Source organism: Fistularia commersonii, chromosome 7, assembly GCF_037954325.1.
Source record: "Fistularia commersonii isolate RoL2024-O1a breed Wild chromosome 7, RoL_Fcom_v1.0, whole genome shotgun sequence".
NCBI classification, from domain to species: domain Eukaryota; kingdom Metazoa; phylum Chordata; class Actinopteri; order Syngnathiformes; family Fistulariidae; genus Fistularia; species Fistularia commersonii.
Genome location: NC_141290.1, coordinates 1,721,102 through 1,748,571, shown reverse-complemented (window position 1 = coordinate 1,748,571; position 27,470 = coordinate 1,721,102). Strand labels below are relative to the sequence as shown.

The following is a 27,470-nucleotide window of genomic DNA, read 5'->3' as shown; positions in this document are numbered from 1 at the left end:
TTAAACATGATTTAATTGCACACTCCCAAATAGGTGGACCAATTCCAGCCTGACTGTCCACTCGGAGTCCACTTGGTTTTTATTTTTCCCCAAAAACAAATCGCCAGCTTGACAAGAGCTTCACGATGACATCAGCGGGAGCCGACTAGCAAAAAAAATTCCAGGCCGGTTTCCCGTTCGAGATTGAAGAGAAATCGCCGAAATCGTCCAATTTGTTGACGACATCTGGATAATGTCGTGGATTGATGTGATCCGGCTAATAAGGAAGCGTCCAACGATAAGCTACGTCGGTTATTTTCCAGTGAACTTCCAGTTTGAGCTTCAAGACGACCTCGACCTGCACCAAGAAAAACTTGCTCCATCAATCCGACGTTCAGCGTTAGCATGCTTAAAACAAATTTTGCGCCGGGAGCTAATTTGCTCTACTCCCTTCTCCAGTATCTCCAGGCTCTTTTTTGTTTTATATTTGCAAAAATCGCATTTGGTCGCGCATTTGTAGCCACGTGTGCTAGCTTGTAGCTGTAGCTTGTACGAAGAGAACTCAAAGAGAATCTGTGAAAATGAAAAATTGTGAAATTCTTTGTTTACATTTAATCAGCAGCTCTTTTGATGGAAACAGAAAGGCACAAGTGATGGAAGCTAATTTCCTTTGCGTGTTCGAAACAACGTTTCCGTGAGAGCTTGCCTGATCTTTCTAAGATCGTCGGTATGTTCAAAAATCGGCTTACTGCGTCGGCATGTCTGCGGGAATGTTTTAAATAATAAAAACAGCCGAATTGACTCCCGCGGTACTGATGCAAGGACAAAATTGTAAGCATAGCCTTTCTGTCGCTGCAACATCAAGAGCCCAGATCAGATACAAGTGACCATGTTGTCCATCTGGTCTGCAAAGAGGCCCTTTTCAGAAAGAGGTCCACTCCTTCTACCCCTTTTGTCTCTTGTCATCCTTGTTTACTCGGTCTTTCCCCAGAGGCTGGTTTAAATGTCATGGATGGGACAGCGAGATAAGGTCTGTTCGGGGGTCACCGTCTTTGCCTGAAGAGAGTGCCGCGATAACTTTTCGCCGGAGAAAGCCAGAGATGAGAGCAGCTTATCTGAAAAGCGCAGCCAGATACGGTCAACTTGCACCAGCGAACGTTCAAAGACGGCAAAGAATGTCAAAGTATTTCAAATAAATGCCAAACGTAATGTGGAAGGTGGGACTTTTTTTTGTTGCTGAAGACTCAATCTCATGCTGTCCACTGATTGCCAGATAGTGTAGCAAGGGGCTAGGAACATAGAAGGGATACAAGTATCTTAGGAAGGACATGTTGTGGTAGTTCATGGCTGTTAGATGGCCTGAGAGTCTTCTTTCCCCTCCAAGAGTCGCCCCAGCGAGTCAACCTCGTCCATCTAACCCCTTTTCTCTGTATCCTCTTCTCTTATATCAACTAACTTCATGTCCTTCTTCCATAAATCTTCTCTCTGGTTTTCCTCTAGTTTGACTTCCTGGCAGTTCCAACCTCGGCATCCTTCACTATCCATCTCAGTCTGGCTTTTCTGCCTTCATCTCCAAGACATCTAACATGTGCCGTCCCTGTGACGGCCTCATTCCTGAGCCTCTCCATCCTCCTCACTCTCAAACCCCCACATCTTCAGCTCTGCTTCCTGTATTTCCATGACCTGCTCCCTGCTCTCATTACAGATCACAATGTCTTCTGCATACATTATGATCCATGGGGACTCCTGTCCAGCCTCATCTGTCAGCCTGTCCACTACCGACACCTTGTCACACTTACAGCACACCTCACCACTGTCTCACAGCTAGCATACAAGTCTCGCCCCAGTCTAATAGGGTAGAAGTGTGAGCAATCCGTGCTCGGGGTAGATGCGGTCCTTGAGGATGGAGGCAGCTCCCTGTGGTAGCTCCACAGAGGAGGCAGTGGGGTCTCTGCATTCTTTACCATCCACTGCAGGTGTTTGCTTTCCAAAGAGACCTTCTGTACCCTACTCGGCGATGCAGATGGTCAAGGTATTTCCAAAAAGTGTAGAAGTTGCTGTGGATCTGAGGTGACGTGCCCAACGTCCTCAGCCTCCTCAGTGGTCTTGAATGACTACGTGAGGTCCTCACTGATGTGGAGTCCCAGGTCAGCAGCTGCTGATGAGGTCTACCATCACCTTCGTCTTGTCCGTATTGAAGTTGAGGTTGTTCTCCTTACTCCGTGACCAGTTTGGTCGTTGGTCCCCGCCGCTGCATCCTATTACCCCAGTGTCCCTGAACTTCAGGATGACCTTGTCCTGAAGGCGAAAATTTGACTCTATATCCAGAGCTTCTTTCTATCTAACTCCTAGACCACCTAGACCATCTCCCAAGAAGCCTCCACACAGAAGTAACGTTTACTTCATTCTGTACTTTGCAGGACAAAACACAAATCTAACACAGGCAAAACTGCCTTTATTGACGTTAGCTAACTGTGCTAGTTAGCCACTAGTGTATTTTTAAAGAATTAGCCAGATGAGCATTGAGAACTGCATTTAAAAATACATTATTTGTCATATTTCACGTGAAAACATGTATTTTAGACATATTTTGAACCCGATAATCAAATGCATTTATAATTTATTTTATAGACTCAAAACAAGAGATGATTAAATAACACCGGCCCTAAAAACCCATTTTCTGTCTGGCTGGAGTTCAGCGATATAATTGGAAATTCAATCAAACGGCTCCTGTAAAACAACAAAAGGACACTTAACACGTCATCTTTCTAAACGCAGCATCTGGTATGTAGGACAGCGTTTTCGCTTTATTTCAATCCGGTCCGTCTCAAACAGGACGGCGGGCGTTTCTCCAAGTATAGCCCCTCGCTAACAACGCCGAGCGTGTTCTGAGAATCCTCTCCAGGAAAAGGGGGAACTTTTTTCACCTTATAAATTGGATGATTGTTGAAAAATGTAGTTTTGACACGACATTTGCATCTTCTTACGCCGTGATATGTTTGCTTCATCGGATGCTAATGCTAATGTAGCTAATGGATGCTATGTAGCTAATATGGATGGCTCTCTTTTGCTGTCAATACATTTTAAAATACTTTTTCACTATTCTTGCAATGACTAATTTTGCGTGTTGTATTTTTGTCACTATAAGGGTACGTAAAATCAAAAAAATAGTCTGTTTTTTTTTTTTTAAATTGAAACTCGGAGGTTTAAAGTTAAATTATCGTGTTGAATAATGACCTATAAAGAGTTTTGTTGTGTGCGAGAAGACATGGTTATATATATTTAATATATTGAAATATATTAAAAATATATTGAAATATATATAATTAATTCATTATTTAAATAAATGTGTTTTATTTATTTGTTTACAGGACAACTTTGATAAAAATAGAAATGATAAAATATTTAATTATCAATAGTCATATTATAATCATATATAATTATTATGTTTTTGATACACAATATTAATATATCGATATATTATAATTATATGACATTTGAAATCCTTTTTGTGTTTACTGACTTCCAACCACTTTCATGTGATGCACTGATTACACATTTTGGGGTTACTGACTTTTTTTGTGTAACAGAAAACATGTTTTTTTTAATGTTTAATTTTTGTATATTTATTTATTTATTATTATTTATTTACAGGACGTCTTCAATAAAAGTATAAATGATAAAATATTTTATTATAATAGTTATACTATAATGACGTATGTCCTGAATAAAAATAATTAAAAATAATGATAAGAAGAAGAATTTATCATTATTAATCCTCGTGGATTATTAATTATTCATGAAATTCATGAATACAAACCATTAATATAATAATAATAATAATAATAATCATAATAATAATAATAATAATAATAATAATGATAATAATAATAATGATGTACTCCTTATGAATCCCCATGGATTAATTATTCATTAAATTGATGAATACAAATCATTAATAATAGTAGCAATAATATTAACAACAGCAGTAGTGATAATAATAATAATAATAATAATAATAATAACAGTAATAACAACAATAATTGCTATTTTGCTAATCCCCGTGGATTAATTATTCATAAAATCCAGGAATAAAAACTATTAAAATCATTAAAACATAATAATAATAATAATGATAATAATAATAATAATTACAATAATAATAACAACAATAATAATAATAACAATAATAATAATAATGATAATAATAATAATAATAACAGTAATAACAGTTCAGCGTCTTCCTAAACAACACTTGGACACGAGGAGGAGCTCAGAATCCAACCAGGAATTTTTGCTTCAAATAAAAAAAATACATTAAAAATGAAATAAAAAATCTAAAAAAAATACGTGAATATACATGAATAAATACATTAAAAAAAAAAATTAAAAAAAAATATATATATATATATGAAATAGCGATTGTGAAGTCGTCGTTCTCGTGTCCAAACTAAATCCATCTGAACAACATTTTCGCGGAGACTGTCCAAGTCGACTGAACTCCGCATGACTCCTCACCTCCTGCGTCAGAAGGCACGCCGGTAACGCCGCGCCGCCAGATCTGACCTTTAAGAGTCTTTCAATTAAGCCGTCATTTATTTCCTCCTCCTCCTCCTCTTCGCTCGCCGGAATGCCAGCCGGCGACCGCGAGCGGACAGATAGCCGCCGGTTCCCGCCAGAGATGAAAAGAAAAATGGCAGGAGAAGGAAAAAAAAAAAAAGTCCAATTTCCCCTCGTCGGTCCCCGTTGACGAATTTAGCCATTATGGAAGGTGAAAGATCTTAAATATAAGTGGGGTAGAAAAGAGGTTCCGGTTCGAGACGCCAAGATTCTGGAGCCGAACAGCTGGAGGGAAGTAAAACGTTGTCGGAGTTTTAACCCGATGCTGTATAATCTGATTTCGGTCATTAGATCCCCGCCGGTGTTATATCAGCGATTTTGGCGGTCGAGCGTTCGGGGAGCAGATCTGGAAGCTCCGACGTTATTAAGACATCACTCTGACATTTCAAACCTCCTGGAGGAAACGCTTTATCTTTCCGGCTTTGTTTTTTTATCCCCGAAAAAAAAGGCTTTCGGGCGGCGGATATTCGTGTGCTTTGCGCGAACCGGGGGAATAAATAATAAATAAATGACTCGATTTTAAAAAAACACCCCCAAACTGGTAGGCGATCGATGCGCCCCCTCAAACGTCATCGCGGTTGGAAATATTTAGTGCTCACACACACACACACACACACACACATACGACGAAAAGGTTGTTTTTCTTTTTCCCCGAAATGGATTTTCTCAAAATGGTTTCCATTGTTGGTGTATATTGAGTTAAATAACAACGTATCAGCTTGATACAAATAGAACGGAGCATTTTGAAAATTAGGATTTATTGATCTTGAGATCAACTCTAATCAAGGTTTACTTGTCAGGAGATTTAGTCTACATCCCAGAAAAAAAAAAAAAAAACAGCTTTTTCAGAATATGACGTCCAAAAGTAGCTGCGGCTTCTATTCGGACTTCGAGCGGGTCGGACTCCAATGGAGATCTTCAGAAATCAAACCCTTTCCTTCAGTCGGTCCGAGATTGAGCGCAGAAAGGTCAGCAAGAAAGGGCAGATCGTCAAAAATGCCAAGCAAGCGGGACATCTGGCAACCAATCGGCGGTCGAGACGGGCGGAGGCGGTCGATTAGTGCGGACAAAACCGAGCGAACCGCAGGCGGAGGCAGATTTGAAAGGACGAAGGTCAGTCACTTAAACTGGAAAGAAGCAACTACGAGCGCTACAAGCCAACAGGAGTGGCGGCGTTGCTTGCGAAGGTACAAGGGAAGGCACTGAAAAATCAAGCAGACGATAAAAGTTGATCTTGTTGATGTGATCTTTAATGCCAAAACTAGAAAAACTAGTTTTACTCGCGTGTTCTCAAGGGACTCTTACTTACTCCGATGTACTACTTACTACGATGCCAAAACTGGACCTCGAGTTCTACCTCGGTATTCTTGAGGTACCTGGACGACTCCAGGCCAGCCGTATGTTTGAGCTGATTTGTTATATTTTGAATGTACGGGAGGTCCTTGACCTTCGTCGGGATTCAGTTCCTACGGCGCAACATAACGCGGTTTTCACCGAAAGTCATAAGCTGCATTTGGTGATCTACCGAAGTACCTATGTTGCTCTGTTACGTCAACAAATACACACTTGTTATTGCTGACAGTCCATAGACGGCCGTGCGTCTTAGGCCAGCGATTGGCTGATGTCTGTCGCTGTTTAGTTCTTTTTCGTGACTTTTTATTATTTCTGTATTCACGTCCGTGGAAATGGCTTTCCTGTTCTTCCACTTGTGCCTTGGACCCATAATGGAGAGCAAGAAGGCCCGCCCCCCCCCAAAAAAAAAACCAAGGTACAACCGGCAATTGTAAACTGTATTCGTCCGCTTTGATTGCCAACTAGTTCCATGGAACTGAAGGAAAAATACTCTCTCAATGAATTTGTGAGAGTTGGCGACGTTACCACGATGCCAAAACTGGAACTCGAGTTGTACCTCGTTGTTCCCGAGGGACATCACAGATGAAATCAAAGGTACAACGGCGAGTGGAACTAGATCCAACTAGTTCCGCCGCAAAATTCGTTTTAATGTCGCAAATGCCGAATGTCAATATGACGGAAAAAGACTTTCTCAGAAGATGTTTGGGAGTTGGCGACGTCACCACTATGCCGATGCTGCATAGAACTCGAGTACTGCTTCGGTGTTCTTGAGAGACATGGACAACTCCAGGCTCCATGGACAACTATGTTTGAGCTGATTTGTTACATTTTGAATCTACGGGAGGTCCAGTTCCTGGAGATGGCTCTCCTCCTCTTCCACTTGTGCCTGGAGTCATAATAGAGGGCAAAAAGTTCCTCCCCCCAAAGAAACCACAGAGGAAAACAAGGGTACAACCGGCAAACGTAAACGGTATTCATCCGCTCGATTGCCAACGAGTTCCCAGGAACTGAAGGAAAAAAGACTTTCTCAATAAATTTGTGGGAGTTGGGGACGTTACCACGATGCCAAAACTGGAACTCGAGTTGTACCTCAGTGTTCCCGAGGGACACCGCAGATGAAATCAAAGGTACAACCGGCGAGTGGAACTAGATCCAACTAGTTCCGGCGCAAAATTCGTTTTAATGTTACAAATGCTGAATGTCAATATGAAGGAATAAGAGTTTCTCAGAAAATGTATGGGAGTTGGTGGTGACCACGATGCCAAAACTACGTAGAACTCGAGTACTGCTTCCAGGCATGCGCTATGGATCAGCTCATTTGTTACATTTGAATCCAGGAGGTCTTTGACCTTCGTCGGAATTCCGAAAAAAACACCAAGGAAAAACAACCGTCCGTTGTTAACTGTATTTACTGTTTTGGTCCACTTGGATCACCAACTAGTCCCCACATTAAATTCTTTTCCACAAATGTCAAAATGAAAGAAAAAGACTTTCTATATGGGAGTTGACTGGGAGCCGTAATGGAGAGCAAAAAAGTTCCCCCCAAAAAAACAAAATTCCCTTCTATTCTCAATAAAGTCATGGGAGATGCCGACATTACCAGAAAACGCCGCCATCCGAGAACTTCCTGTTGGCTTTGGTTTCACCCGAGACGGTGTTTCGTGAACTTTGCAACATCCTGCTGCCTTCTGGAGCGACAATAAGCTTTTTTTTTTTTTTTTTTTGCTCATTGCAGGAGAGCTCAGGGTTTTAAATGGCACTACAGACGTAACCATGAACCGCAATATATATATTTTTGTTGTTTTTCTCAGGCGAGGTTACGGTAACGGGAATATCTGACGGTTATTGGGAAGTATTTTTTTTAATATCGCCCACGCTGACGCTGTGGTTGTTCAGGCGCCCGCCTTTTTCTGACAATCGCACCGTAAAATTATGTAAATGTGGAGTCTGCTGTAGATTATTTGGAAATCTGTGTAAAAAAAAAAAAAAGAAAAAAATCACAGGAGTTATTCTTGCTTCTGTAAATCCCATTAACTCATGCAGACTTTTTTTTTTTTTTTTTTTTTTTTTTATATAGCCGGTTTGAGGTTTTGCAAGTTCAGATTATTAACTAAGAATAATTGTCTATTAATAGAGTGAAAAGAAAATGCCCCCCTCCTCCCCACAGCAAAGCTTATATTCAATTAATATAATCCTAAAAGACGGCGACACGGTTCAATCGCGACAGGGGGCCTTTCTCTGCAGAGTCTACATGTTCTACCCCCTTGTCTGCCTGAGGTTCCTCAGGGTTCTCCGGGTTCCTCCAAACACATGCAGGATCTTCACTGGAGACCCTGATTTGAATTCAAGGGTCGCACGTCTCCGTACGAGAATATTTATAATTTATTGATTTATTTTGATGTAGACACCGAGGTGACTTCTTGCGGAAGTCTTCTTGTTCTGGTAACTGGACTTGTATGCCTTCACTTGAAGATGTATCAACCTTCATCCGAGGGACTGCCAGGTTTGCGTGCGGTCTAAGTTATGGTGGCTTGTCGTGTAAATGGAAGAGTTGATGGTTAGAAGCTAGGTCTAAGGGGTTTGGTATGCTATCGGTGGTGTTGTTCCTTGGGGACAAAGGGGCAACTTTTTGGGGATGACCTGGATTGGGATGTGAAAAGGTAAAGCCAGACGAAGGAGTGAAACCTATTGGATCACATGACCCGACGCTCATGTGGACGTTACCGGGGACTGCTTCTGGTGGTGGATCTATCCTGGTTGTTTGTCAGGTGCAGAAGGTCCTGGTCCATGTTTGCAAATCTGGGTATTGAGTACGTACGTTGTACGTTTGTGAAACATGTTGGTGGAGGTTCTCAGTTGTCTAGTTCATGGTGAATTCTTGTGGAAGTCTTCTTGTCTTGGCAACTGGACTTTTAGTTCTTCACTTGAAGACGTTTCAGCCCCTCATCCGAGAGGCTTTTTCAGTTCTAATGACCTGTGGTGAGTTTGTGAATATAACTGCCAGGTTTTTGGGCGTGTCTAGGTTACGGTGGCTTGCTACAAACTATCCAACAGACAACACCCCATTAGCATAACAGTTATATTTGGAAACTCCCTCCTTGACAAGAATTTACTTGTGTGAAAGGTTGTGTCTGAGGCCCACTCCTCTGTTCAGCAGTGGTTTTTCTATTTTGACAAAGATGGCTTCTTTGACTCGTCTCTCCAACCATCTCAACCATCTGTCTTCTCTGGCCAGAATCCGGACATCGCTGTCTTCAAATGAATAGTCCTTGTCCTTGTCCTTGTCCTTCGGGGCCATCCATTTGCGCAATGGTTGTTTCACCCATCCATCTTCTGCTGCTTGGGTCGCGGGAGCATTAGCCCAAGGGTCCCCAAGGTGTTCCCAAGGTCTTCCCTGTGGCCTCCTCCCAGATGGACATGGTCCGAGTACCTCTGCCGGAGGCGTCTGGAAGGCATCCTGACCAGATGCCCAAGCCACCACATCTGACTCCTCTCTATGCAGAGGTGCAGCAGCTCTACTCCGAGCTCTTCCCGGATGACTGAACGTCTCATCCTATCTGTAAGGGACAGCCCGGACAACCCTCGGAGTAAACTCATTTTGGTTGCTTGTTTTCGCAATCTCGTTCTTTTGGTCACTACCCACTGCTCGTGACCAGAGGTCAGGCTGGAGAACGTAGATCAACCTGTAAATTGAGGGCTTTACCTTCTAGCTCAGCTCTTGCTTTACCACGACAGACCGGTAGATAGTCCACATCACTGCAGACGCCACACCGGTCCACCTGCCGATCTCAGGCTACTTCCCCGCCAAAGAGGTGACATTCCGAGTCCAGAGGGCCAACTTCTGCACCCGAGGATGGGACCACCAAGGTCCTCCACTCTGGCTCACTCTGCTACTGACCCTCTTGGACCCACCGGTGGGCGGTGAGTCCAGGGGAAGAGGAACCCATGTCAGTCCTACGGGCTTTTCCCGGCCACCAGGCGTTCGCCATCCAGGGCGCTTGTCGTCTTTGGAACCGAACATTCCTTGTTCGATTCCCGGCTTCCCCGCGGCGTGTCGAAGTGTTGTTGAGCAAGACACCAAACAGAATATTACTGAGGACCCCTGAAGAGACATGCTTACGAAGCGGATTTCAAACTCAAGGCTATCAGTCAGGCTGTAGATGATGAGGATGGAGCAGCCGCCAAAGAATTCAACATTATTGAATGAATGGTACGGAAGTGGTAGTTTTGTTTTGCTTTATATACTGAATGTTTTAGCACGCGCCTTATAACGCGGTGCGCCTTATGTTTGAAAATAGACCCGTTTCTGTTTTTGGGTGTTGTGTTGTTGAGCAAGACTCCAAACTCCGAACTGCTCCCCTGGCGCTGGTGGACGGTAGCCTACTGCTCATGGTTCATCCATGATGCAGAGAACGAATTTCCCCACGAGGGATTAATAAAGGATACATTTTTATAACCGGATCCAACGTTTTTTCTTCTTTATGAGAGTCTTCTGAGACGCCCTTTGTCTTGGGTGACCCTTCCAGGGGGCAGAAAACCCCATGACAACATGGGTCACTGGGACGTGCAGAAGCCTTCCACCATGCTAAGGCGTCAGCTCAAGGAGGGGTGTGACATCGCCGTTACTTTGTTTTGTTTTGTTTGCAAGTTTTCAAGGTTCAAAAGGAATTCATTGGACTTTTATTTATTTCTATCTCCTCCTCCCCGTGGCCAATGTCAGACCTTATTGCTTGACTTTCCATTTCCTCAGACAGCAGCCTCCCACGCAAACTCAGACCTGAGTAAATCAGTCCCACGCCCACGCGGGTGACGGCACGGCTCAGCTCACTTAATCTTACTACGGCTACGGGTCGCTAATCAGTGTGTGTGTGTGTGTGTGTGTGTGTGTGTGTCTGTTTGTGTTTCATCAGATCGGCAGTAAATACACCCCGCATCCCCTCCCCTGCAGGGCTGTCACTCCACCTGCGCCGCCATAAATCACTCCGGCAGGACGCGAGCGACGGCTATGGATTCAGGTTAGTCGGCGCTGGTTTTCCAGAAGCGTCTTAAACGCAACTCTCTCCTTCGCGCCACCTCTGTTGTTGTTGTCGTCGTTGAATTATTCATCCCGGAAAGATGAGAGATGGACCGGGGGCGGTGAAGGGGAGAGGGAGCGTGATTCATGGGTCACGGCGGAGGCGACTTCGCCGTCGTATTTCACCGCCTTCGCAGGTGAACTGGCATCGACGGCCGTCGTTTCTGGACTATTAGGCGCACCTGAATATAAGCCGCATCCGCTAAAAATAACTAGCTGAATATATATGTATGTATACAAGCCGCACTGGTCTGTAAATGAATGGAAATAAAAATAAATAGAAAATATAAAATCTATGTAAAAATAAGTATAAAAAATAAAAAAATAATATATATACGTACGTATAGAGGCCACACTTGTCTAATATGAATAAAATATAAATAAAAAGAATTAGATACATCAGTGTGTACATGTATTGGCCACACTTGTCTGTAAGTAAAAATAAGTAAATATGAATAAAAAAAAATCAAATAATATAAAATATAGATAGAAAAATGTTTAAATGACGATAACATAATAAATCTGTGGGTACATATATAGGCCACAGTTGTCTATAAGTAAATATAAATAAATATGAATAGAAATAAATAAAAATAAATGGAAAACAATATAAAATATAAATAAAAAAACATATAAATGACAATGATAATAATAAATCTGTGTGTAAATATATAGGCCACACTTGTCTAATATAAATATAAATAAATCAATAAAATATAAGAAAAATTACCAAATAAAATATAAATGAAAATAATAAAATACATTTGTGTGTACATATATAGGCCACACTTGTCTATAGTTAGATATAAATAAATATGAATATAATATGAATATTTTTTTTTGACGAACAGTGCTTGTAACACGACCGATGAAAAAGATGAATAAAGATAGAAAAGATTAAAAAGATGAAAAAGATAGATGTGCAATATATATATATATATAAAGATAAGCAATATATATAAATCTATGCGTAAATATATAGGCTGCAAAATTAAATTCAATAAAATCAAAAATATCCAAATTCTACATGTGTACATATACAGGTCACACTTGTCCATAAATTATTATAAATAAAAATCAATGAAATAAAAATAAAAATATATAAATATAGGTCTACATATTGCATGAAATGTTTACACAGAAACATTTAACCGGTAACATCCACAAATACGTCGTGGAAATGCATTTTTTTTCCAAACAGTGCTGATGAAAAAGTAAATAATAAATAAGACAATAAAAAAATCCATCCATTCATCCGTTTTCCATCGATCGCTGTCTCGATCTTCTTCCCGCAAACTAAAACCGTCACATTCCCAATTTCATCGGTCCGATGGGACGAGTCTACATGTTTCGAACAATGTTTTACAATAAATTACGCTTTATAATGAATAAAGGTCATCTGATATTCACCTCTTTATTCACTCATGGATGCCGAAATCCGGCATCGGGTGCGACTTACAACCGTTTCTGTGCAAAAACACAATTTTATTCCTGCAAAATATGTTTTTTTTCTGACCTGATGAGTCACTCCGGTCGGCTCCGTGCAGCGGCGTTGGTTTTTTTTTTTTTCTTTTTTTTTGAACATCTGGTTCCGGCGGTTTGACGTGCGTCATATGTGACCAGTACGGTCGGACAATTTATCACGCCGGGTTGACATTTGAGGTGACTCCGAGGGGAACGTGTGCATAATCTATAAACGTATGTGCGATTTTTTAATTTTTTTTTTTTTAACACTTCCATGTCCGAGAGCGGCTCCTACGAGACGAGCGTTTTTTTTTGTTTTTTTTTTTGTTAAATCAAATCACCAAATTGGGTTTGACAGATTATCCGGTTATTTATCATTATTTTACTGATTGTTTTGTGGATTTACACGTTGCAGAACATTTTGAGTGTTTCGTGGCAACATTGAGCTGCCGAACGCTTTGATCGGAATCTAAAATCAGCCAATCGGTCAATAGATGCGTTTCGTTATCTGTCCTCCATATTTGTAGTTCTATTTCATCAGCAAGCAGCCGCGTTCAAACTGCACTGAATAACTGAGAGTAAATACATCCAGGTTGACATTCAGAAGAATAAAATAGCAAGAGAACAAGAAGCTTGAACTCTGATTGCGAATATATTGATCACAGAAAAAAAAACAAAAAAAAAAAAACGAAAATAATGCCCATCTTTTTAAGCTCTCTTAATGCTAGGTCCACTTTATTTATTTATTTTTTTTTTCATTTTATTATATCTTATCTTTTTGAATTTAATCAAATTTAATTTATTTTGATTTATTTTAATTTAATTTAATTTTATTTTATTTCTTTTATTTTATTTTATTTCTTTTATTTTATTATATCTTATCTTTTTTAATTTCATTTAATTAAATTTAATTTATTTTGATTTATTTCAATTTAATTTAATTTAATTTTATTTTATTTTTTTATTTTATTTTATTTTATTTAAATTGACTTGGTTTTGCTATGTTATGTTAACTTTTATTTCATTTTATTTAAATTTGATATGGTTTAACTGTGTTACGTTTACTTTTATTTTATTCTATTTTATTTTATTTAAATTTGATTTGGTTCAACTATGTTATGTTTACTTTTATTTTATTAAAGTTCATATCATTAACTCCGTATCACCTTTTTTTTTTTTTTTAACCGTTTCATTTTTTTTTCCTGGTTTAGGCTGCAGGATCGTTCTTTAAAATTTTTCTTTAAATTTAAAAATTATATTTCTGGTTGGCGCTACGTGAAATATTTCACCCTATTTACAAATTTACAACAAATTTTTCGCGAATCTTCTAGAAGAACCGAGGAACGCCACGCTTACATGCGCTTTTTTTTTTTTTTTTTTTTTTTAAATCGCGTCGTCGAATCAACAAACGTGGTAACCTCTGTAAAACACGGGCTTACGGAGGTAATTTATCCCGTCCGGTGCGGCGTCAGGTAAAGCAGCTGACATTTATGACACGCCGGCATTCAAACACACACACACACACACACACACACACACACCCCAGAGGATTTGCTTACACACCACCTCCTTAGACACACAGGTAGGCAACACAGTCCCGGCCATTTAATCCGACGAGCGGCGTGAAGGCGTTCGCTTATCACTGCCCAGTGAAGTAAACCTTGGTTGGGGAATTTTTTATTTTTTTTTGCGCCGCCGTTGTTTCCGACACGTGGAGTCGTTTGACATTTGAATTTTTTTTTTTAAATCTAGCTGTCAAGACGGGGGTTCCACGTCTGTTTCTTCGCAGCGCTCCCGCGGGAAATGTCAGAAAGTAAGGCAGAGGACGGGCCGACGAGCAGCTGAGTACATTTCACCGGGGAGTCGGTGACGGTGGAAGCAAGCTTAGGCATCGAGGGCTTTAGATAAACACTTATTTACATTCTGTCATTATCTTTACCGCTAACCAAGCTGTGATTGGGCGACTGGCGCCTTCACGTGATCCATAGCAGGGACATACCGTGAACTGTACAGCCAAAAGTATTTGCTCACCTTCTTTGACTTGCAGAGACATCCAGAGGGTTCAATGCGCTTGAGTCCCTTTTCCAATCATTTTATTGTTAGTTATTGAGTGGGTTGGATCAGAGATGGATCAAAACCGTCTCCCGAAGAGCCCGTCCTTGAATATCAAGGTCTTTGGAGGAAGCCACAAATCCCCTACATCCCCTTTCAATAGGTGGGACTTTTGCACACTCGCGTTGAGCGTCTATTTCCAGCTCGGTGTATCGCCGTTTCTTGCGCTCGTCGGCCTCTTCAGCTGCGCTGAGTTGAGTTGGGCTCCGCCAGGGCTACCATTTGTTACCGACTCTGTTCATAACTATTATGGACAGAATTTCTAGGCGCAGCCGGGGCATCGAGGGGATCTGGTTTAGAGGACCGCCTGTAAACGCAGAGCGATGTTGCACCGACTATTTGCTCCCGTAATATGGGTTGTTCGGTTCCTGTACGATCGTGTCGGAACTCTGTCCGCATTGCCGGTTGTAAGTCGGACATGTTTGCGTTGAGAGTTTGACACCGCCAGGGTTACCCCTTGTCACCGACTCTGCTCATAACTATTATGGACAGAATTTCTGTGGAGGAGATCCGGTTTAGTGGCCGCAGGATCAAGTTCTGTTGGCTTCATTAGGCCATGATCTCCACGTTCTCCGGGATGAGGATCGGCAACTCCAGATCCGAGACCACGGTGGTCAACCGTAAACGATTGGAGTGCCCACTGTGGTTTGGGCAAGAGGTCCTGCCCCGAGTGGAGGAGTTCAAGTATCTCGGGGTCTTGTTAACTCTGTACCGGTCTGTCGTGGTGAAGAAGGAGCTGAGCCAGAAGGCGAAGCTCTCAATCTATTTGTGGATCCACCCTCACCTATGGTCACGAATTGCTGGTAGTGACCGAAAGTACAAGATTGTGGATACAAGCGGCGGGAATGAGTTTTCCCAGCAGGGTGGCCGGACTCTGCCTCAGAGATGGGGTGAGAAGTTCGGCCATCCATAACATTACATTACATTTCAGTCATTTGGCAGACGCTTTTATCCAAAGCGACTTACAAAAAGTGCAATTCAGTCACCAAAGATCCAAAGTACCAGCAGTCAGAAGTCAGAAGTGACCACTCTAGCAAATTGCATCTCAGAACCATATGGATACATACATTCATTTCATCGTTTTTTTTTTTTTTGTCCAGGGGGGTTGGAGGCTAGCAGGGTAGTGCTTGGTGAAGAGGTATGTTTTCAGCTCTCGGCGAGAGAGCTGTACCTTTTTCGGGAGTCTTTCCACCACCGAGGAGTTGAGTCGACACGATCCGATCGGCAGCTTTGGGCTCCGAGCGATGGGGTGGACGGTAGCCCGGAGGTGGCAGATCGGAAGGGGACGGGTAGGGACATGTGACTTAGCGCTAGGCGAGCACCAGGGACTCGAACTTGATGTTGGGGCTACCGGGAGCTAGTGAAGGGACAAAAGAAGGGGAGTTGTGTTGGAGAATAGTTAATCTAGAATAGTTAGACTAGAATAGTCTTCCACGGACTAGTTAGTTCTACGATGTACCGAAGTACCACATCTGGGCTTAGGGTCGTATGCCGACAGCCAACCAGGTCGATGTCAACCGACATTTTCCCATCTCGGACCATGGCCGGCCGTCAAGGCTCGGACTGGTAGCGGGATGGCTCGGCTTTTCTGACCCTTTCTGATGAGCGAGGCTCCCGTGGTGGAACTGGTCGCTCTCAGCGGAAAGGAGTTTACTACATTCCTCTTGTTCTCTTGACACTTCAACACCTGGTCGTGCCTCCAGGTGTAACATCCTTTGTGTTAGGAAGGGTCAGAATGTGTTTAGAGTCCCATGGGATGGGCAAAGGGTACAAGTTGGGTCCACTGGTGGAGATTTTTTGGGAGTACATCCGAGTACCAAATCTGGCCTTAGGGTACTAGATGGGATTTCTGGGGGGGGAGGATTGGTCGCTGGCAAATGTCAACCAACTCTTTCCAATCTGTATATAAATATGCGCGGCAAACGGGTAAATAGTTTCCAAAGCAACAACAAGAACACAAAGAAGTGATTGCGGCACTGTGTCGCACTGCCGGTTAAGTAAACAAACCACCCGTGTGGCTCGACGGGACGATGTATCGGTACGCTCGGCTCGTCGCCAACGCGGGAAATTTGTTTTAAAATCGCAAACGGTGAAGGAACAACTGATTTTTGAGAAAATGTACGGATTTTAAGTGCGCCTTTTTGTGTGATAAAAACAGTACGTTTATTTAATTTTGAATTATTATCATTTTGATAAATAATTGTCAATATACAGGACTGTCTCAGAAAATTTGAATATTGTGATAAAGTTCTTTATCTTCTCTAATGCAATTAAAAAACAACAATGTCAAACATTCTGGATTCATTGCAAATCAACTGAAGTATTTCAAGCCTTTTATTATTTTAATATTGCTGATCATGGCTTACATCTTTAAAAAACTCAAAAATCCTATCTCAAAATATTAGAATATCATGAAAAAGTACTTTTTGTTTTTTTAATTGCATTACAGAAGATAAAGACCTTTATCACAATATTCGAATTTTCTGAGACAGTCCTGTATATGCCAATTAATAATATATATATAATAAATGTATATGACAATTATAATTTATGGACATATTAATATCATATATTAAAAGTTATATATTATCATAATATAACTATTTATATTAAATTATTTTTATTCATATTATTAAAGTACTATTACTATTTTTTTAAATATACATATGTAAAATGAATATAAAAGGTCAAATGTAAGATGAATAAATATATGATTTTTTTTATTTTTTTATTAATATTTTCTTTTATCACAGCATAGGCAAGCGATGTCTTGTCCCACACAGAAAAACTCCTCTTGGTTTCACAAAAAAATAAAAATAAAAATCTGCCTTGTAGGAAATCCAGTGGATACTTATTTTATACCGTTGCCTTAGAAGTCACATGGTAACCGATCCTCCAATCAGCTCTCGCTACAATTAGTCCATCGAGTCATTTCCGCCGATATCGTCCAAATGGCCGCTAAGACCTCCAGAAGGAGCGAAGCTGTATTAGCATAGCATGTTTCACTGAGACACTTTATAGTTTATAGTTTATTTTTATTTCTAATTCTGCCTTTTTCTTTTTATTATTTATCACGGTTATATTTTCTGTAACTCTGGCACAACAATTTCCTTCGGGATTAATAAAGTTGTTCTTATCTTATCTTATCTTATGTTAGCCTCGCTAACACTAGCTAGCGGACAAACCCAACGCCTTTTGAGCGGATGAAGCTTTCGGTCCACGAAAAGTCGTGGATCGCTAGATTTATCATTTTCCGATTCGCGTATTTTCCGATTTTTCTCTAAACGCTAAGATGCGGATTTAGATATTAGCTGAACGCGCCTTTAAAAGCGATTTAAATGATATATACGGAGCGGAACCGAGAAGCTAAATGGAAATGAAATTAAACGAGACGTTCGGAATCACGCGGGCGCACGTGGATAACGGTGGATTTTTACACTTTGTGAAAAATCAATGATTATATTCGAACAACAGCGCGGTGATGAAACGGAAAGGCGGCAAAGCGTTTTCGCAGAATCATTTCCCTTTCGGATTAAATGCACGGAAAACTGTGAAATCGGACGCGTTTGTATCGCCGGGTTCACTTAAGAGGTTAATTATATGCTTTTTTTTTTTTTATTCGTGTTTTTTTTTTTTTTTTAGTTCGCCGGAAAATTGCTTCAATCCGAGCTTCCATTACTTTTGCGTCAAACTTTAAATTAAAATAACGATTTATTTTCGCACCTTTATTATGACTTCTGGCGGCGGGTGTGACTGATGTCGTTAAGGGCGGCTCGGCTTTTCTTCTCGAAAAAAGCCAAAAAAAAAAAAAAACAGAATAAAAATGTTAACGTTGTTGATTAAATCTTCGCTCCGTGGAAATTCTACATTGCTTCATCGCTCTGTGACCTCCAGGAAATTTTGTATCATTAAGATAAAATGAATAATGAATAAAATGTGAATAAAAATAAGATAAAATAAAAAAAAAACTGCAAATAAGAATAACCAAATGGATATGTGTACATATATAGTCCACATTTGTCTATAAATAAATATAAATAAAATATGAATAAAAATCAATAAAAAATATATATATTATATATAATTGAGAATAAAATATAATAAAAAAACTAAAAATAACAATAACTTAAATAAATATGTGTACATACATAGGCAACACTTGTCTATGAATAATTATAAATAAAATGTGAATGAAAATAAATAAATGAAATATAAATCAGAATAAAATAAAAAACTACAAATAAAAATAAACGAGGCAGAAACGTGGACTCGGGAAATTCCACGTAAAACTCGAGCGAAGAACGGAAACGTTTCGGAAACTTTATTCTGCAGAAATCGGCAAAGTTACGAAAACGTTAAAGATCGATCGATTGGATAAGATAAGATAAGATAAGATAAGATAAGATAAGATAAGATAAGATAAGATAAGATGAGATAAGATAAGATAGACTTGATCCAATGACAGAGAAATTCAATTGTCTACAGCTTAGGAAAATGCGCAAATATTATAAATATATTATATTATTATTATGTAAAATATATATAATTAATTGTCTTAAAATAAGTAATAATAGAAATAAAAAAAATTATAAATAAGAATAAAATAAAATAAAAACTACAAATAAAGATAAAGCGAAAAATATATGTGTACACATAGGCTGCACTTGTCTATAAATAAATATAGTAAAATACGAATAAAAAGAAGTAAAATAAATGATCAAAATATATATAAGAATAAGATAAAATAAAGAACTGCAATAAAAATAACCAAATAGATATGTGTACATATAAAGTCCATATTTGTCTATAAAGAAATATAAATAAAATATGAATACAAATCAATAAATAAAATATAAATAAGAATAAAATAAAAAAAAAAACTACAGAAAAAAATAACTTAAATAAATATGTATACATATATACACCACACTTGTCTATAAATAAATATAAAATAAAATGTGAATAAAAATAGATAAATAAAATATAAATAACAATAAAATGAAAAACTACAAATAAAAATAACTTAAATATATAAGTGTACGAAAATAGGCTGCACTTATCTATAAATAAATATGAATAAAATGTGAATGAAAATAATTAAATAAATAAAATATAAATAAGAATAATATAAAAAAAACTACAAATACAAATAACTTAAATAAATATGTGTACATACATAGCCCACACTTGTCTATAAATAAGTATATATAGAATGTGAATAAAGATAATTCATAAAATATAAATAAGAATAAAATAAAAAAAACTACAAATAAAAATATCTTGAATTAATATGTGTACAAAATAGGCTGAACTTGTCTATAGATAAATATGAATAAAATGTGAATAAAAATAAATAAATGAAATATAAATAAGAATGAAATGAAAAAAAAATACTAATAAAAATAACTTAAATAAATATGTGTACATACATAGGCCACACTTGTCTATGAATAAGTATATATAGAATGTGAAAAAAAAAAAAAATATATAAATCAGAATGTTACGCTCATTTCATCGGTACGATGTGACGAGTCGAAATGTTTAAAGTGGCGTGAAGCTTGTTAGCATAGCATATCCATAAATTAGCTGCATTGTTGTTTAAGCCGCAGCGTCAAAGAAGAAAGTAGCGGAAATAACGGTAGCTACTATTACGTCATTAATCATGTCAATTTTTCTAAATTCAATTTTTTTTCTTTTAATTTAATCTTTCTATCGCGTGGCTCTGCGACCGCCTGGCGACCGACCGTCAGATGGCGGCTGGCGAACGCCACCCAGATTAGCAATTGAGGTAATGATGAATAAATGTTTTGACCTTAAAACTAAATGTTTTTAAATAATGATTGCAGCAGGACCGCGTCCCCCGGCTGCCAGCCTCCCTTCCATCTGCTTCACGACACCTCCGACAAAATAAATTCCCCAAAAAATTCCAGACTTGACATTTTCATCAAGCGCTAAATCTTTGGAATTATAATCTTTGCAAAAAAAAAAAAAAAAAACAGCGTTTTTTTTATTCTGTAGCATCCCAGAAACCCAGGAAAAACTGACACCCAAAAATCAAAAACTTGCAAAGTCTCCAATATAAAGAGAGAACATCTATGCAGTGTAAAATAAAAAAAGCACCTTTTTGAAATTTAAAATGAATTAACATGGCATATAATTTAATGTTTTTTTTGTTTTTGCCTTTATGCCAGGGGTGTCAAACGTACGGCATGCGGGCCGGAAATGGACCGCCAGCGGGTCCGATCCGGCCCATACATAAAAAATCTGTAAATAGCATTTCTAGCATTTTTTTTTCACGAATCGGGTCTGTAAATAGCTGCTTTTCTGTCTGATCCGATATTTTTCCAAGAAAAATGGACTGCTTCTTATTTGTTGGTTGAGTTTGATAAGAAACCTGTGTGGATGCGGCAAGTTTTGGCGAAAAATATAAAAAAATGCACGGAGAATTTGGAAGACAGAACTGAGGCGTAATTTTCTTCATGAATCTTAGTCTGTTTTTTATTATTTACCTGTTAAAACAAAGAAAAAATTTGGACTTAGTGTTACTTCTAAGTAACATGAACAAAATACGCATTGCAATTTATTTATTTTTTTAATTGATGAAAAACTGAAGAGAAAACTGATATTTCTGACATGCAACAAAGTATTTTGAACTCTGAAAAAAAATAGTTGAAGATTACTTTTAAAATCAGAATCAGAAAAACTTTATTTGTCCCCGAGGGGCAATTGGGGGGCACGTGGGGTTGCAGCATTAAAGCAAAAAAAAAAAAAAAAAAAAAATCAAAAGAAAATTAATAAAATTTAAAAAAGAGAGAGCGATAAACGATAATAATATTTTTATACATCTATATATATGAATAAATTACTTTACAAACAATATTGTGTAAATTCAATATTTTAAGCAAAATGCTGAATGTCTATTTGAGTCCTTCCTTATTATGAAAAAAAAAAAGCCAAACTTAAATGAACTGGCATCAAAACAAAAATACCATCCTTTCTCTGTGTTTGCTGTGATCCTTTTACTGGCATGACAAAAAATGTAAACACGTTTTATTTAGATGTTACAAGATCGCCATCATCTTCAAATTTAAAATGACATTTTAAAAATGAACACACTCAAATAAAATGCATTTTTAATTAAACACTCATTCATTCTTTTCAAAAGCCACAGGGTGCCGCCGGTTGCCGACTTCTTGAGTAGACGGGCATACATGTCAGGGTCGGTCAGCGCCAGTAGCACACCTGATATACGAACAAGAACAACAACATAAAGGGCCAGGAAGTATTAAATAGATGAAATTTAACACACTTCAGTGACGTATAAAGGGATTTAACAGGACCGTCTTCGTTATCCACATGATGCACAACAAGTTGTACCGACCCAACGGAGGCCTGAGCACAACATACTCTCCCTTTTACCTCGACGGCACCTTTTTCCAAGTGAAGGAACCGCTCAACAGCAAGGAACATTACGAAAAACTAAGCTGTGCCGCAAAGGTGCAGGACATGTATGCTCCGTCTACGACTGCGCATACGGCGTGATGTCGGCATCCGCGATTGAGAAGATTTGACGATGCCAAGGCAATCCTAATACGCGGCAATCCTCCAGCAGGTGTCTCGCCGTTTGCCAACAGGTGTTTTATTATTTACCCGTGCCAACACGCGGCCATATGAACGTGCAATTATTGAAACAATTTGCATTTTAATGGGCGATCGGTATCCGTTCACTTGAGCGCAGCGCTGAAGGAAAATTCTATTATCCGTTACAACCTCGCTTCTAGATATTATAACCCCCCCCCTCCCCATCTGAGCAGATGTGCAGGACAAACACGTGGACGTCTTGACTTCGGCTTTCACTGGAGGTTCGGGGAACGGCAATCAACCGGGTTCCGTCGGGACGGCGGGATTAATTTATAGACGGGATTCAAAAGAGGGGGGTGAAGACGGACGGAATTGAGATAAGGCCTCGTGACAACCCGTTATGAGGTGTCAGCTTGGATTTGCATCAAGGCTCGCGGGGCTCCTCGCCGGCCGGAGGTGTTTTGCAGCGATCCGGGAGTTTCCTTTCTCTTTATGCGGGAACTTCCGAGAATGGGAACCAAATGAAAAGCCCTGGTGGAATTATTTATCCATTTGCAATGTTCAGGCATGCTTTGCTTGATATTTTGTTGGAATTTGGGGGGAAATTATGCTGCTGGTGAGCGAGGAAGTCCCAGTAAGACCCAATCTGGATATCAGAAGGGAACTGAACCCCCAATTCTTTGAACTGACCAAGATGTCCACTAGAAAGTCTAGACAGACCAAACTGTGGTTTCTACAGAGAGACATTTCTCCTGGGATTTGATCCATCCGTCCAAAAAGTGTCGACCAGAATAAAAGGAAAGGTGGACAGACAGTGGTGACACCAGGTTCGGAGGTTGAGGTACTCTTTGGGAGCAAGGAGGATGGAGTCCATCAGAGGGACAGCACATGGTAGATGCTTTGAGATGGTTGGTTCGTGTACAGAGGAGGGATGATGGATGTATTGGTAGAAGGAGGCTGGGGTTGGAACTCCCAGGTAGGAGGTCTGGAGGCCACAGAGATTTATGGATGCAAAGAAAGAGCATGTGAAGTTAGTAGGTGTGAGAGAGGAGGATACAGAGAATGGGGTGAGATGGAGAAGGTGGACCCCTGAAGGGAAAAGTCCAAAGGAAAAGAAGATTGGCTAAAAGTCAGTACAGTCAATTTCATAAGCATACATGTACTTTTGGACTGGACTCATAGGAAGTTACAGCTTACATATAATACAACCATTGAGTAGTTAACGAGTGGACAACAAGCGGCGTCTACCCCATTTCGATCTCTTTCCCCAAAAGCTGAAAGCGTGGAGGTATCTCGTCCTTTGAGCCAAGATGTCCAAAGCCGAGAGGATACCAACATACGTGTCCTCGTGGCTGAAATCAAACAAGGTAGTCCTCACGCAATCAATTGCCAGAGTCAGATTTAGACCAGAGAGAAGATTTATGGATGCAGTGAGACAGGACAGGAGGTTAGTAGGTGTGAGAGAAGAGGATACAGAGAATAGGGTTTGATGGAAGAGGTGGATTGGCTGTGGTGACCCCTGAGGGGAAAAGCCCAAAGGAGAAGAAGATCCATCTTCTGCCCTTTTATCCGGGGTCGGGTCGTGGACCGGACTTCCCTCGTCCCGGCCACGTGGTCCTGTGCTTCCAGGGGAATCCTGAGGTGACCCTAGGCCAGCTTCAGGACAAAGGACCTTCAACATGTCCTCAGTCTACCCTGGGGCCTCCTCTCGGTTGGACGTACCCTGGACATCTCACCAGGGAGGCGTCCAAGATGCATCCTACCCCGTCTCTCTTCTCGATGTAGACGAGCGAGAGCTTCTCACCCCAACTCTAAGGGAGGGCCTGGACACCCTGCTAGCATCCTTGTCCTCGTTTTTTTGGTCACCACCCACAGCTGGCGACCACCTCCCGGTAAATCTAGAACTTCAGCGTTCAGCTCAGCTCCTTCTTGTCCACTAGGGACCAATGTGAGACCGCTATTTTCCAGCAATCTCCACGGGTAGTACCTCTTAAAATTCCCTGATTGGACACACAAAAAGAAAGCCAGGGTCAGCGGCCGTCACACGTGGAGTTTCCAAACGTCCTTGAGCGCCTCTGGACCTCCCTTTTATCCGGGGTCGGGTCGTGGACCGGACTTCCCTGGACCTACCCATATGGTCCTGCACTTCCAGGGGAATCCTGAGGTGACCCTCGGCCAGCCTCGGGACAAAGCACCTTCAACGTGTCCTCAGTCTTCCCTGGGGCCTCCTCTTGGTCGGACGTACCCTGGACATCTCACCAGGGAGGCGTCTAAGATGCATCCTCACCAGATGCCCGAGACACCCCGTCTCTCTTCTCGATGTAGACGAGCGAGAGCTTCTCACCCCAACTCTAAGGGAGGGCCTGGACACCCTGCTAGCATCCTTGTCCTCGTTTTTTTTGGTCACCACCCACAGCTGGCGACCACCTCCCGGTAAATCTAGAACTTCAGCGTTCAGCTCAGCTCCTTCTTGTCCACTAGGGACCAATGTGAGACCGCTATTTTCCAGCAATCTCCACGGGTAGTACCTCTTAAAATTCCCCGTTTGGACACACAAAGAGAAAGCCAGGGTCAGCGGCCGTCACACGTGGAGTTTCCAAACGTCCTTGAGCGCCTCTGGGCCTCGAATCGCTCCCGACGAAGGGCTGGAACCTTGATCTGTCAGCCGCCGCCAACCAGCGCCAAGGTGAACCGAGGTGACGCTTTATAGACAGCTGAGAATGAAAGAATCATGAAGCTGATAACACCGCTCGCATGGTTCCTTTTTAATCGGCCTTGTATGCTCACGTTTACATCTTTAACATCCCGTTTTTTTTTTTTGCGATAATTGTCATCTAAAGGTTTGTAGTATCAGTCACCCCCCTTGAGATGTTATGTGTTGTAAAATAATGCCAATCCAGATGTCTCTTCCCCCCCCCCCAAAAAAAATGGATACATGAATTAAGATGCATAATTGATTGCCAATTTTTTTTTTTTTTTTTTTTTTTGTAAAAAAAGAAGGAATTCATTCAAAAGAATGATTAAGCTGGATTTAAATAGCGCTGCAATGCTATTTTAACAAGTTAGTTGGTCCGGTGGCTTCTAACACATTATTAAAAAATAAACAAGAAAACCAAAAAAAAAAAAAAAAGTAACAAAAAGTGTTTTAAAATGAGGCCTTGTGTGTTACAATGAAAAAAAAAAAAAAAAAATCTGACATTTCTATTTGTGCTTCCATCCTTTATTTATTTAGTTGTTTATTCAATTAATTGAAAAAGAAAAAAAAATATCTATATATATATCTATATATATATATAGATATATATATTTGCTAATTAGATGCACTTTATATCCTTCAAAAAAATGTGATTTTTTTTTTAATATTTTAATGTGAAATAAGAATTGAGATGATAAAATCTTGATAATAATAAAGAAAAAAAAATGTTGAAGAATTAATGGAAATAGGTCAATGTGCGACAACAAACTAATCGATGCAATCATTTGAAATAATTTTATTTTTCCCCTGAATTCTGTCACCTGATCCGCTTTGTATTATTTCAAGGGCTATGATGGAAAGCTATTAGCATAGCTTCCTGCTAGCCGGGTCACACGGCGGCCTCACCCTCTGCCAGAGCGGATAAATCCCAATAAGAAAGAAATCTCCGAAATCTCCCCCACAATCCTTTTCATCATCTTTCAGTCCTTTTTGTTTTTTTCCCTCCTAACGCCGAGAAGTTTGACGTTTTTCGCAGCATTTGTTTGTTTTTTTTTTGTGGGATGTTTTCTGGACATTCTGCTTTGTTAAGATGTGATTAAAGAGTCAAATAAACGGAGCGAGGAAGTCGCCGGTTTGATTCCATTTGAGTGAATGAGAGGGTGAATAAATATATATTTTCCAAAAATGACGTATAAATGTCGTATGAACATGTGGATAAGTGACGTGTGAATGAGTGAATGAATGGATATTTGTCACAAAATAACTCAAATGAATTAGTGATTTTTTTCTCTTTATTAGGTGTGAATGAAGGAGTGAATGGTTGTTTTTGTCTTATATTTACATATAAATGAAAGGATGATTTGTTTTTCTTAAACTGAGATGAATGAATGAGAGAATGATTGTGTCAAATAAGAGAATGAATGGATGATTGTCTGAAATTAAAATATAAATGAACGAGTGAATCTTTTTTTATAATGACACGAAGGAGCGAGTGAATAGTAGTTTTCTTAAAATTATATATATGTGACCTGGGAATGAATTGTTCGTCTCAGAATAACATAAATGAGTGAGTTAATTTTTTTTCAATTTTTTTTTCTATTTTTTTTTCTTTTTTTTTGTTTTTTGTATATGAGGTGTGAATGAATGAGTGAATGGTTGTTTGTCTTTTATATTTACTGGCATATGCATTCATCATATATATATTATTTAATGGCATATACATATATTGTATATATATATATATACACATATATATATATATATATATATATATTATTGGCATATGCATTTATTATATATATATACATATTATTTATTGGCATATACATTTATTATATGTATATTATTTATTGGCATATGCATTTATATATATATATATATATATATTTTATAGTATTTATTGGTATATACATTTATTATATATATATTATTTATTGGCATATACAGGACTGTCTCAGAAAATTAGAATATTGTGATAAAGTTCTTTATCTTCTGTCGTTCAGTTACAAAAACAAAATATCACACATTCCGGATTCATTACAAGTCGACTGAAATATTGCAGGTCTTTTATTATTTTATATTGCTGAAATTGCTTATATTGCTTATATGGCTTATATGGCTTACATATTAAGAAAACTCAAAAATCATTTCTCAAAATATTAGAATATGATGAAAAGTTAATTTTTTTTTTTTTTTTTAATTTTCTGAGACAGTCCTGTAAATGTGCGAATGGGTTTCTTAAAAATATATATAAGTGGTTGTTTGTCTCAAAATAACAACAAATAAGCGAGTGAATGATTGTTTTAAATTTACATATCAATGACTGGTTCTCTTATTTTGACATGAATGAGTGAGTGAAAGATTTGGGTCCAGGGTGAGAAAAAAATCAAGTATAAGAATGGGAAATAGGATTTAACAGGCAAAAAAAGGCAGTTAGGGTGAAAATATATATAAAACAAAAGCAAATGACATCATAAACAATGTGAAAATTACACAAAAGTAGGCAAAAATAAAGAAAGATAAATAAATAGGCCTCACTAGTTATAAAAAAAAGGATAGAAAGCAGGATTAGAATTTTAGAATTCCATATTT

The 27,470-nt window shown here is 39.2% G+C and overlaps 1 protein-coding gene across 1 annotated transcript in view; it reads left to right on the top strand.

The window, feature by feature from the left end:
* Positions 1-27,470, top strand: part of LOC147232314 (uncharacterized) — a 319,202-nt gene that overhangs the window by 166,997 nt on the left and 124,735 nt on the right. Inside the window, exon 8 of the mRNA XM_086148752.1 lies at positions 10,863-10,967. The gene's annotated coding sequence lies outside the window, so the exon portion shown is untranslated. The remainder of the gene's footprint in view (positions 1-10,862; positions 10,968-27,470) is intronic.